We start from the raw sequence: 12,040 nt of genomic DNA, 5'->3' as shown, positions 1-12,040 counted from the left end.
TGAAATTTCGCATAGGTTGCCTGCTCAAGGGCAGGCTATTTCCAGTCCCCAGCCCGGTGAGAACGTGGTGTTCATGTCTCACTTCCTTCGGGGGTTAGGCTTCCCAATGGATCCCTTCGTGAGGGGGCTGATGTTCTATTATGGGCTGGAATTCCATGACTTAGCTCCGGAGTCCATCCTCCATATTTCCTCATTCATCGTCGTGTGTGAAGCGTTCCTCCTTGTTACCCCTCACTTCGGATTATGGCTCAAGACCTTTAAAGTGGAGCCGAAGATGATCGAGGGACGGCACGCAGAGTGTGGAGGCACTGTTATAAGTAAGAATGCTGATGCTTCATGGCCCGAGGGCTCTTTTCAAGAGGAGCTCGGCTTGTGGCAACGAGAGTGGTTCTATATCACCGCTCCCAGGGGCACCAAGTGGGTGGCGTCTCCTGCCTTTCGCTCGGGTCCTCCACCACGGCTAGCGTCATGGGTCAACAAAGGATTAGATTGGGGGTTATCCAAACACGTGCCCTTGTTGCAGGGCCGCATTAGGGATCTCTTAGAAAGAGACCTCAGCCTGGTCAAGGTGACGCAGGTCATGCTGATTCGCCGAATATTGCCCGGCAAACGTCGCTCCCTTCGCCTGTGGGAGTTTAATCCAGAGGGACCGCGAGCTCTCCAGCATTTCATGGGCGCAACGCCCGCGGAGATGTATAAACTGTTCTTCGGATCACAAGCAATGTGTCCGGATTTGACCGAGGACGCAGGTCTAAGCTGCAATCGCCCGGATACTCAAGTAAGTAACCTTGTGCCCGAACCTGCTATCCGTATAATTGTCATAAACTTGCCCCTAAAAGAGCTGTCCTTTTAAACAGGAGTGGATAGCGAAGGCAAAGCTGATCAGGTGTCCGGCTCCCCTTCCCGAAACCAGGCCGGATCCCGTGCTTGTCAGGATGTTGAAGATAATGCCTTTGGAGGGAAGTGAGGGGGAGGACAAGGAAACGATGGCCTCCTCGAAGGAGGCTGTTCCGAAGGGAGGAACCGACAATTCCTCTCCTAAGGGGAAAAAGAGGACTGCCTCTGAAAACCAGGAGGCTATAGCCTCCAAGCGGGGGAAAAAATCCTCGCCAGAGGGTCCTACGCCGAGGGATTCCTCAGCCGAACTATGCCCTCAAGAGGACCAGCCCTCCAGCGAGCCGTAAGTGGAGAAAGATTTTCCTTTAGAGGGATGAAAGAAATCCTTGCTTTATATCTGAGAAGATTAGCCGAAATTTTACCTTGTAGCTCGGACCTCAGCCCTTCTCAGCAGAGCTCGTCTTCAGGGGATCTTCTTCCGGAGATGATGGAGAGCGGAACGCCTCCCCCTGCCGTACCGCCTAGCGAGGCGGGCGACCCTAAGGTGTCGTCGCGGAGGGTTTCTCCGAATCCGGCAGGGGCGGAAGGTAGCCACATGGCCCCCCAAGGTTCTCCGCGTCCGGCCTTCGATGGAGGCCATAGGACGAGTCCGGCACCGTCCGGTGCGCGATCGGAGGAGCTAATGAATCTGCTGGGGCGAGCTTCTATCTCAGAGGAGCACCGTGCACTGATGGGTACGGTGATTGGAAGGATTTCGTCCGTGGAAAGCGGATTGCATGAGGCCGTCAGAAGTTTGCTGACGGGTTTTGAGGTACGTTCGATAATGTACTCCTTTGTCAGATGCGCATAAATAAGATGCGCCCTGTGTAGATAGTAGCCCCTGAGACTCTGTGCGTTGTCAAAATTGACGGCGTGCAGAGGATCATAATCCCAGGTCTTAAATGTCGCCTTTGTATATAGTTGGCGAAGTGTCCGGAGTCCAGCCGGACTGATGAATTTGCCGAGTTAAAGAGGCAACTTGACGTGGCAGATGCCGACATCGCGCTTGTGAACAAGCGGCTTGATGAGGCTCAAGGTATGTAATTCCTCGGGCGGCATCTGGTAAGAGGAGCTTTATGCTAGTATCTTACAATGTGTGTGCTTGACGCAGATGGTGCGGCCCGCGTGGAGAGTCTTCGGGCGGAACTTGCCCGAGCTAAGGAACGAGCCAGGAAAAGTGATGCGGCTGCCGAGAAAGCCCTTGAAGAGCTGAGAGCCGAACAGGCTGCTCACTGCCGAAGCAAGAAGGAGATGGCCGAGATGGCCGTTAAGTTAAAGAGCGCTGCTGACCGTTGCAAGCTTCTTGAGAAAGAAGACCGGGCGAGACAGACGGACTTAGAGAAGGCCGTTGCTGATGCCAAGGACGCTCGCTCTGCGATGAGAGCTGCGAAGGAGGAGCTGCGTCAGGCCGGACAGATTGCGGCTGGAAAGCCCTTTATGCTGCGGAGGAAGTTTTGCGATCCGAAGTTTGCTCCGTTGGACCGGATGTGGAGTGTGGAGGACACCTATCTGGATTTGGCAGCGAGTGCTGCTGATGCGACCGGACACTTTCGAGATCAAAAAGATCGCGAAGTGGAAAAGCTTTTCTGGTCGCAGTTCCACAATCCAGAGCGTCCACTAGCAGTGGACGATCGTCTGGCTCAATGGGTTGAACTAAATAGGTTGTCCGGACTCGCCATGAAGTACGTCATGGGTCATCTGTGGCCGGGGAGATCGGAGCCGAAGAGTTATTTCAGCTTGGTGCAGCAATTCCTTGACGCGGTGCCGCGTATCAATGCGATGAAGAGGTCAGCATGCATAGAGGGCGCACGGATGGCTCTTGCCCATGTCAAGACATACTGGGCAGAGATGGAGACCACCGTTGTTGCATCCCGAGATTCGGACAAAAGCCGAGTACCCTCCGAGCACTATTTTCAGGAAGTCCTTAAAGGCGCTTGTGTAATAGAGACGCAGTGCGCGAAGGATGCTATGTTCTGATAGCATATGTAATTAAAAAGCAATATTTTGATAAATTGTAGTAGCCTTTTATACTTGTGCCTTCAAGTATTGGGAACACCTCCTGTGCGGCCGTTTTAAGATATATATATACAAAATCTGAAAGATGGCAGTCGTTGGCTTCAGCCCCCACGCACATAGTGCGGGGGTGCTCGCAGAAGACGCATTTTCACACTTAATCCAACGTCTTGGTCCTACAAAGGAGGTGATAGTGCAGCGGGCTAGGCAACCGGACTATAATGTTTTAACACTTTCACTTAGCCATAGGAGCTTGACAATGGGACTATTTAGGTAGCCCCTGGTGGCGACTGCGCTCGCCCGAGTTCGGGGCGCGTATGTGCCTGACCGGGAAACGGCCCTTCGTTAAAGCGGAGGAATCCTATAGATTCCGGTGGGTCATCGAGTGGCTGACCAGTCTCACGCTACATCATGACAGTCAGTTTTCGGCTTTCTCTACTGAGGTGCTCCCCCGGCCTAACCGGGGCACAATCGCAGTAGTTCTCCTGGTGCTACCTTAGCCGATAGAGCAGAACGTAAGGTAGCCGAACACAGGAGCCGGGCAACCCAACATTTGACCAAAGACATGATTCGGAGCTGATGCATATAATGCCAAAACTCGCGACGCCGAATACTCCCTAAGGTATTCGGTCTTTATGAGTGCGGGCGAAACAACACCCTTTATTAAAAAGCCCCTAGTGTCCAGGTACGTGCAAAAATTCTGACGTGGCCACATGCCAAGACGCCAGCCTCCTCCTTGGTTATATCAGAGAAAACCAGGGGATATATAGCAACAAGAGACAGTAAAAAAGGTTTACGCAGGGTCTTAATCTAAAAAGAATCCTTAGAACGGGTCCCTACTGCACGTCTGCGCCTGTGTCTCCGTTGTGCCGTATCCTGGACGGGCGCATCACGATGTTCATCTATAAAAAGAGAGTAACTAAGTTGAAAAAGGGTCGTGCCGAACAGAATTTATATTGAATAAACAAAGTGTAAGGTAAAATATGTGAAACCGAGCTTGATTGTCTCTTAGTTTACAGGTGCGGAGCCCCTAGAACAGGGGTGTGTGACCGTTAAGCCTGCATCAATGATAATTTTGTACCGAACTCGTCTATCCGCGTCTGTGGTCTTTAATGACCTGTTCAAATCCGAAATAATGTAGAATTTCTGGAAAGCATAAACGGTTGTTTGAAGAGTGTTTTTCAAAGGAAGACCTGGATAAAGCTGCTTACATATTGGGCATCAAGATCTATAGAGATGGATCAAGACGCCTGATGGTACTTTCAAAGAACGCACACCTTGACATGTTTTTGAAAGAATTCAAAATAGATCAGTCAAAGAAGGGGTTCTTACCTGAGTTGTAAGGTGCGAAGTTGAGTGAGACTCAAAGCTTGACCACGGCAGAAGAAAGAGAAAGGACGAAGGTCGTCTCCTATGCTTTTGTCATAGGCTCTATACGGTATGCCATGCTGAAGTACGGCACCTGATGTGTGCCTTGCCACATGTCTGGCAAGAGGGTATAAAGGTGATCTAGGAGTAAATCACCAGATAGCGGTCAAAATTATCCTTAGAGGAATAAGGAAATGTCTCTCGGTTATGGAGGTGATAAAGAGTTCGACGTAAAGAGTTACGTCGATGCAAGCTTAACACCTATCCGGATAGCTCTGAGTAGAGATACCGGATACGTATAATGAAGCAATAATTTGGAATAGCTCCAAGTGGAACGTGGTAGCAGCATCTACGATATAAAGTTTTGCGAAATACATAGGGATCTGAATATGGCAAGACCCGTTGACTACAACCTCTCTCACAAGCATAACATGATCAAACCCAGAACTCTTTGAGTGTTTATCACATAGTGATGTGAACTAGATCATTGAGTCTAGTAGACTCTTGGATGTTGGTCACATGGCGATGTGACCTGTGAGTGTTAATCACATGGCAATGTGAACTAGATTATTGACTCTAGTGCAAGTGGGAGACTGTTGGAAATATGCCCTAGAAGCAATAATAAATTGGTTATTATTATATTTCCTTGTTCATGATAATCGTTTATTATCCATGCTAGAATTATATTGATAGGAAACTCAGATACATGTGTGGATACATAGACAACACCATGTCCCTAGTAAGCCTCTAGTTGACTAGCTCGTTGATCAATGGATGGTTACGGTTTCCTGACCATGGACATTGGATGTCATTGATAATGGGATCACATCATTAGGAGAATGATGTGATGGACAAGACCCAATCCTAAGCCTAGCACAAAGATCGTGTAGTTCGTATGCTAAAGCTTTTCTAATGTCAAGTATCATTTCCTTAGACCATGAGATTGTGCAACTCCCGGATACCATAGGAATGCTTTGGGTGTGCCAAACGTCACAACGTAACTGGGTGGCTATAAAGGTACACTACAGGTATCTCTGAAAGTGTCTGTTGGGTTGGCATGAATCGAGACTCGGATTTGTCACTCCGTGTAAACGGAGAGGTATCTCTGGGCCCACTCGGTAGGACATCATCATAATGTGCACAATGTGACCAAGGAGTTGATCACGGGATGATGTGTTACGGAACGAGTAAAGAGACTTGCCGGTAACGAGATTGAACAAGGTATCGGGATACGGACGATCGAATCTCGGGCAAGTATCATACCGATGGACAAAGGGAATTGTATACGGGATTGATTAAGTCCTTGACATCGTGGTTCATCCGATGAGATCATCGTGGAGCATGTGGGAGCCAACATAGGTATCCAGATCCAGCTGTTGGTTATTGACCGGAGAGTTGTCTCGGCCATGTCTGCATGACTCACGAACCCGTAGGGTCTACACACTTAAGGTTCGATGACGCTAGGGTTATAGGGAAAGTATGTACGCGGTTACTGAATGTTGTTCGGAGTCCCGGATGAGATCCCGGACATCACGAGGAGTTCCGGAATGGTCTGGAGGTAAAGATTGATACATAGGAAGTATGGTTTTGGCCACCGGAAGTGTTCCGGGCATCACCGGTAGTGTACCGGGACCATCGGGGGGGTCCGGGGGTCCACCGGGAGGGGCCACCAGCCCCGGAGGCTTGCGTGGGCCATAAGTGGGAAGGGACCAGCCCCTATGTGGGCTGGGGCACCTCCCACCAAGGCCCAAGGCGTCCTCAAGAGGAGAGGGGGCAAACCCTAGGCGCAGATGGGCCCTAAGGCCCACTCTAGGTGCGCCCCCCTCTCTCTCCCCCTTGGCCGCCTCCCAGATGGGATCTGGGGGCTGCTGCCACCCCTAGGGAGGGAACCCTAGGTGGGGGCGCAGCCCCTCCCCTCCCCCTATATATACTTGAGGTTTGGGCTGCCCAACACATGTGATTTGCTCTCCCTGTTGGCGCAGCCCTACCCCTCTCCCTCCTCATCTCTCGTAGTGCTTGGCGAAGCCCTGCTGGAGTCCCGCGCTCCTCCACCACCACCACGCCGTCGTGCTGCTGCTAGATGGAGTCTTCCCCAACCTCTCCTTCTCCCCTTGCTGGATCAAGGCGTAGGAGACGTCACCGGGCTGTACGTGTGTTGAACACGGAGGTGCCGTCCGTTCGGCACTAGGATCATCGGTGATTTGGATCACGACGAGTACGACTCCATCAACCCCGTTCACTTGAACGCTTCCGCTTAGCGATCTACAAGGGTATGTAGATGCACTCTCCTTCCCCTCGTTGCTAGATTGCTCCATAGATTGATCTTGGTGATGCGTAGAAAATTTTGAATTTCTGCTACGATCCCCAACAAAAACAGCAAATTTGGGCTGGGCCTCCGGTTAATAGGTTAGTCCCAAAAATAATATAAAAGTGGAAAGTAAAGCCCAATATTGCCCAAAACAATAGATAATATAGCATGGAACAATCAAAAATTATAGATACGTTGGAGACGTATCATCGGGTTCTGAGCCTGCTCACTTGCGGCCAGTCCAAAGGCCGGCTCGGTCAGGGACCGGACCGGACCATCATGCCGTGCATTCATGCTCCATGATCGACGGCCTCGCCGTGGAGGGTGACTGCAGGTCCCCGGTACTGGCCGTCTGCGGTATTGGCCACGAGGTCATCCATGCCTCCTTGGTGGTCTCGAGGAGACCCGTGCAGTCGAAGACAACAACATGGTCGTGCACGCTAAGGGATCTCTGTGGAGGTAGGCGGTGAAGTACGGCAGACATGGTGGTCACCACAGTTTGGGTGCGTGATGGCTGCGCAGATGACGTGCGTGAATGGTACTTGTCGAGGTCTGGGATATCGGCGAGCTTGGAAAGTCAGAGCTTCGGGTACAACCTGTCGTCTCACAGAGCGCCTTCACGGATGAGTAGAAGGGAACATATGGGAGGAGACATGGTTGGTTGTAGGCTTGTAGCTTTCTTTTAGAAAAGGAGGATGATCCCCGGCCTCTGCATCTGGGCGATGCATGCGGCCACTTTATTAATTATTCTCACAAGACCTTACAAAGTCATACAACAGTAAGACTGAAGCCACCTTCTAAGCAACAACTGTCGCTACACCTATCCAGTTGATGAAGGGGTGCTGATAGTCTGCGCCTAATACCAAACAGACATCGCAGCGAAACCTAAACATCTAAGACCTGAGGTCCCAATCAGGACGCCTGCCTGGTATGGGGCACGTACTAGTCCGGCGCACTCCTCAACCAGGACGCCTGCGGGACGGGGCCGCCGCAGCCACCTGCCACGAGTCCATCTTCAGAGTTGTACTGTTGCATCTACCGTGCCAGGTCCATCAACGCCACCATGACGCCAGACAGCGTCGTCCTCCTGCGCGAGTCCATCCTCCCACATCGAACTTCGAATCTGCACTGCGCCACGCTGTCCAGATCCGTCGCCATCAATGTATGGATGAAGCACCGCTCCACCAAAGAAGCCGTCCGCTGGTCCCGCGAAGCCGAGTGCACCTCCAAGAATGCCGCCCCAAGGGGGTTACGACACATGATTTCCGCCAACATCCGATCAACTGATCTAGGGTTTCCCCCGAAGGTATTGAGTGGAGTTGGGAGCTTCACCTCGATGATGCCTTCATGAAGGAAATGATGATAAGGGCATCGTCATCACCGTCTCCGGCCATCGATCGAAGATCAGGTTTTCACCCGGATCCGTCCCAAGAAATCCACCCAACAACCTGTGCACTGTCTCAACCGCCTTCAAAGCCCCAGATCCAGCCGCCTAGATCCGGCGACCAACCGCAGCAAGAGTGCCACCGTGGGACCCCTGGCGCACCGGCCACTGCCTGAGTGTGCCACCACTGGAGCCTAGGAGGAGGGCTCCCACCCCGCCTCGCCAAGCCGCAAGAGCCGCCAAGAAGGATCCCGCGCGCTCGTTGCCGTCTCTGATCCGAACCAATCCATAGCAGATCGCCGTCACAGATCCGCCTTGGACAGAGACTGCACCACGCCATGCCGCCGCGGGAAGCCCGAGCTTCACTGGCCTCCACCCTCCAAGGCCGCCGCCCCGGGATCCAGACAGAACTTTGCCGCTGCCACCGGCCAAGTTCCGTCGCTCCCGACCGGCCAAGCCGCCGGTTATTGCATGACCATGTGAGCACAACCAGCCAGCCGACCAACTCCGACGAAGAAGAAGGCCACCACCACCAAGCCTAGGGTCGTCGCCCCAGACATCCTCGTGTTGCAGATCAACTCCAGGAGTAGTGCCCCACCGACGGTGATTGAGATCGGTAGCACAATGAATTAGCCTGACATGAGCTAGTCAAGGCCAGATCCGCCGTTGCTGGTGCCGTCCTCCCCCGCGGCCGCCGCACCACTTCCATGTCGCCACCGATCTGGCCGAAGAGGAACGCCGCCTCCCAACCAGATCGAGATCTGAGGAGAAACCGCCACCGCCGCCACGCCACAAGGGCTTTGCCCTATGACGCCCCGGGCGACGGCGGCGGAGGGGAGCGGAGGAGGGGCGATGCTTTAGGAGGAGGGCAGGGGCTCCCCGGTGCGGGACGGCGCCGCCGCACGGGGGAGGGACGGGAGGGGCGGGAGGAAGGACGGTAGGGACAGGGCTGTTGACGAATTCTTGCCCCTCACTCCCAGGCTTGTAGCTGCAGCGAGGAGTATGATAGCTAGCGAGGGTGTGAGAGTGTAACATATGGATGCTAAACTAGTGTGTACGTTCCAATTGTATGTGCATTTGCTGAGTGAGATACCACTTGTGCCCATATATTTTTTGTATCTTGTGACGGGATGTCCGGTTATTCACATTAAATATATTCCGACCAAGTGGGCTCAACGGTGGGACTCCCATCTGCAGTCCCACTTGCAGCCTGAGCTAGGATGGAGCTTCGCTAGAGGGCTGCCGCTGTTTGCTATGAAGCATCGTCGAGCCACGTCATGCTTCAGCCGTTCACGATCCACCTTGGTTAAATCAGAGGTTTATAAATTTGCCTGGAGGCTGCTGTGCCGTTGCCTTGATGCACGTACATGCTAGGAGATTTGCCACTTGTACTACGAGGCTAATTAGTTTGCTGTCAAAGTTTGGCATTGTCAATATTTGGCAAGTCAACATTGAGCAAAATCAAAAGTTGTCAAAAATTAACAACTTTTAAAAAGATGGGCAAAAACTAATTGGTAGCCAACTGATTAAGAGACAAAATTTTAGACTCCAACAATTGGCATGTCAATTATTGGCACCGAACCAATTGGGTGCTCAAATGGATGTATCTAAATATATTTTTGACGGAGGCAGTACTACGTACCTGTTGAGGTATTGTCTCGGTCATGGTCTCGGTGAGTTTGTGCTCCACCTTGACGCTGGCGATCTGCATGGCGGGGAGCCTGAGCGCTACGAGGAACAGCTCCATCAGCTTGTTAGCCAGCGCGCATCTCCTTGTGGAACTCCTCCATCACGCCGCTGCACATAACGTGATTAAGAGATGATATAATTCATACAACAGTGCTAAACCCTAGCAAGTTAGATCTCTCATGAATGGCATGCATTACTTCATGGACACATACCAGAAGTGGTTGTAGTCGTGGCCGCCGTTGGGCCAGATCTTGCGGAGTTCGGGGCAGAGGTTGGCTGGGGTTAAGGAGTAGCCCTCGGACCACATGGTCTTGGAGAAGTAGAGGGCGATGTGCGGCAGACCGTAGCCCTGGGTCACCGCCCTGGCGTGCGGCTCGCATCTTCTCCAGCTTCGGCAGTGCAAACATGCCGGTGATACCGGCCTCGACGTGTGCCAGCAGCTCGCTCGGCATGCCATGGCCCTCGAGCATGAACGTTCCCCATTGTTCCAACGCACGCGCCACCGCCTCCGCCTTCTGTGGGTCCCGCATGTCCATCACCGACCACCGGCACACCGTCCTCCCCAGCCCCGACGCCACCATCCACCATCTTGTGCTCGTGCAGCCCCTCCTATGTGTGCGTCTCCGGCACCTGCCGCGCTGCCCCCAAGTCGAAGTATTTTTGATAAGAAATAAAATATATTCCACTTAGACTTGGATCCTAGCAATATCGCTAGTCACCACATCAGCGACAAAGTCTGGGGAAATATCAGCCCAGATGGTGAACGGCACAGCCGCCTTCAGGCCTAACTGGACGAGCAAATGTGCAGCACTATTGTTGTTTCTACGACAGAAAACAAAGTCTGAAACATCAAAAGAAACATAACATATACTACGTGCCTCGCGCAGAAGGACACCAATTGATGAACTGTCATACTCTAGACTTGGTCCTGTGTGCCCACAGGTCCACACCCCCCTCAATAGCCTTGAGACAAGCTGAAGCTTCAGCCTGAAGAGGGTCTTAGACATGATCAATCTTCCCCACTGCTGCAGCAATGAACGAGCCAGCTTCGTCCCGGATAATGAACGAGCAGCAATGAACGAGCCAAGTCGAAGTATTGGTTGTGCGGGTCCTTGTTCAGCTTCGACCGAGTCGGCATGGCGATCGATGCTGAACCGCAATAATCGCTCTTGCTTGTAGAGCGAGTAGCAACGGCGGAGATGGATAGAGGAGAGGGTGAGGTGAGAGCATCTTCACTCGTTCGCCCCCCCAGCGCAACGGCCGACGCTTTTAGGCCCTGGGGTGATCTAGTTCCCAGTCACGCCCTTAGGGGCCAGCCCCAAACGTTATAAATTCGAACTTAACATTTTCCGCTGCCCAAAAAAAGCCACAAGTCCGGCGATCAGTTCCGCGATCACCATGCCACAGTTCGGCGATCAATTACTCGAAAGTTCGGCGTTCAAAAGACGCACATGCAATGCATCAAACGGTGTAGGCAACGCATCAAACGGCGGCGGCGTCCTCGGCGTCAGACTGGCGGTAGCCGGCATGCGCGGGCTGGTCGGTGTCGGCATGGCTTCTGTGCTGGGCATCGTGGAGGCATCGCTCGGGCTTGGTGGCGGCGTTGGGGTCGGCGTGGGAGCTGGCGCGGCCGCCGAGTGCATCTAGTACAGGATGAGGCCACGCTCCACCAGGTACCACGCCTTGACCTGCTCGTCCATCGTCGACATGTCCGTGCCCCCATTTGGAATGTCAGGTCGGTGTTCCTCTTCTTCGCGGCGACGTTGGTCCGAAGCAGGTCGAGCTTGACGGCGCTGGTCGTCATCAATGCCGACCACCGCGCCTCGGTTGTCTCTTCCCTCTAGGCGGCCTGGGTGTTGACGTCAGCGAGGCACTGCTCGATGGATCGCTTGCAGCCACGCGGTAGGTGCACGGGGAGGCTGCGTAAGCCGGTGGTGAGTAGCTCTATGGGGAAATTGGACGCCGGCGAACGCGGGTGAGGGCGTGCGCTGGGCCGGGTGGCCATGCGGAAAGGTGATGTTGGGGTTGAACCCGCTGTGCGCATCGCCGTTGGCGTAGCCAGGCGAGGGCGCGCATTCCCAGGGGTGTGGCGACGGCGAGTAGCCGGCCGGCAACCCGACGCTGTGCTGGCTCCAGGGAGTGTGCGGATCATGGCCGCCGGGTGGATTCATCATCCCCGTGCGAGATTCCTCTGCTTGCTCCGCCACAACCGCAGCCGCCGTTGCCGCCCTGTCCCGAGCCCTCTTGGTGTTGAGCCTATTCCGCCGGATGGAGGGGCCGTGTAATTCTTCGGTGGCATGGCGGCCAGATGGAGGGGAGATGGAGGAGAATGGCGGGAGAAAAGGGGCAGAAGAGGGAATGAAGGGAAACAGAGGAGGAAAAGTGGGGGGATCGACGGGAAA

General features: G+C 53.5%; 1 pseudogene; it reads right to left on the bottom strand.

Moving 5' to 3' along the window:
• Positions 1–9,456: 9,456 nt before the first annotated feature.
• On the bottom strand, positions 9,457–10,776 carry LOC147988091 (gibberellin 3-beta-dioxygenase 2-1-like; annotated as a pseudogene).
• Positions 10,777–12,040: the final 1,264 nt, after the last annotated feature.

This window comes from Triticum urartu, chromosome 2A (assembly GCF_056163025.1).
Source record: "Triticum urartu cultivar PI428250 chromosome 2A, HENAU_Tu73, whole genome shotgun sequence".
Taxonomy (NCBI): Eukaryota; Viridiplantae; Streptophyta; class Magnoliopsida; order Poales; family Poaceae; genus Triticum; species Triticum urartu.
The sequence above is the reverse complement of the archived record's forward strand: the minus strand, read 5'-3'. Positions and strand labels throughout refer to the sequence as shown.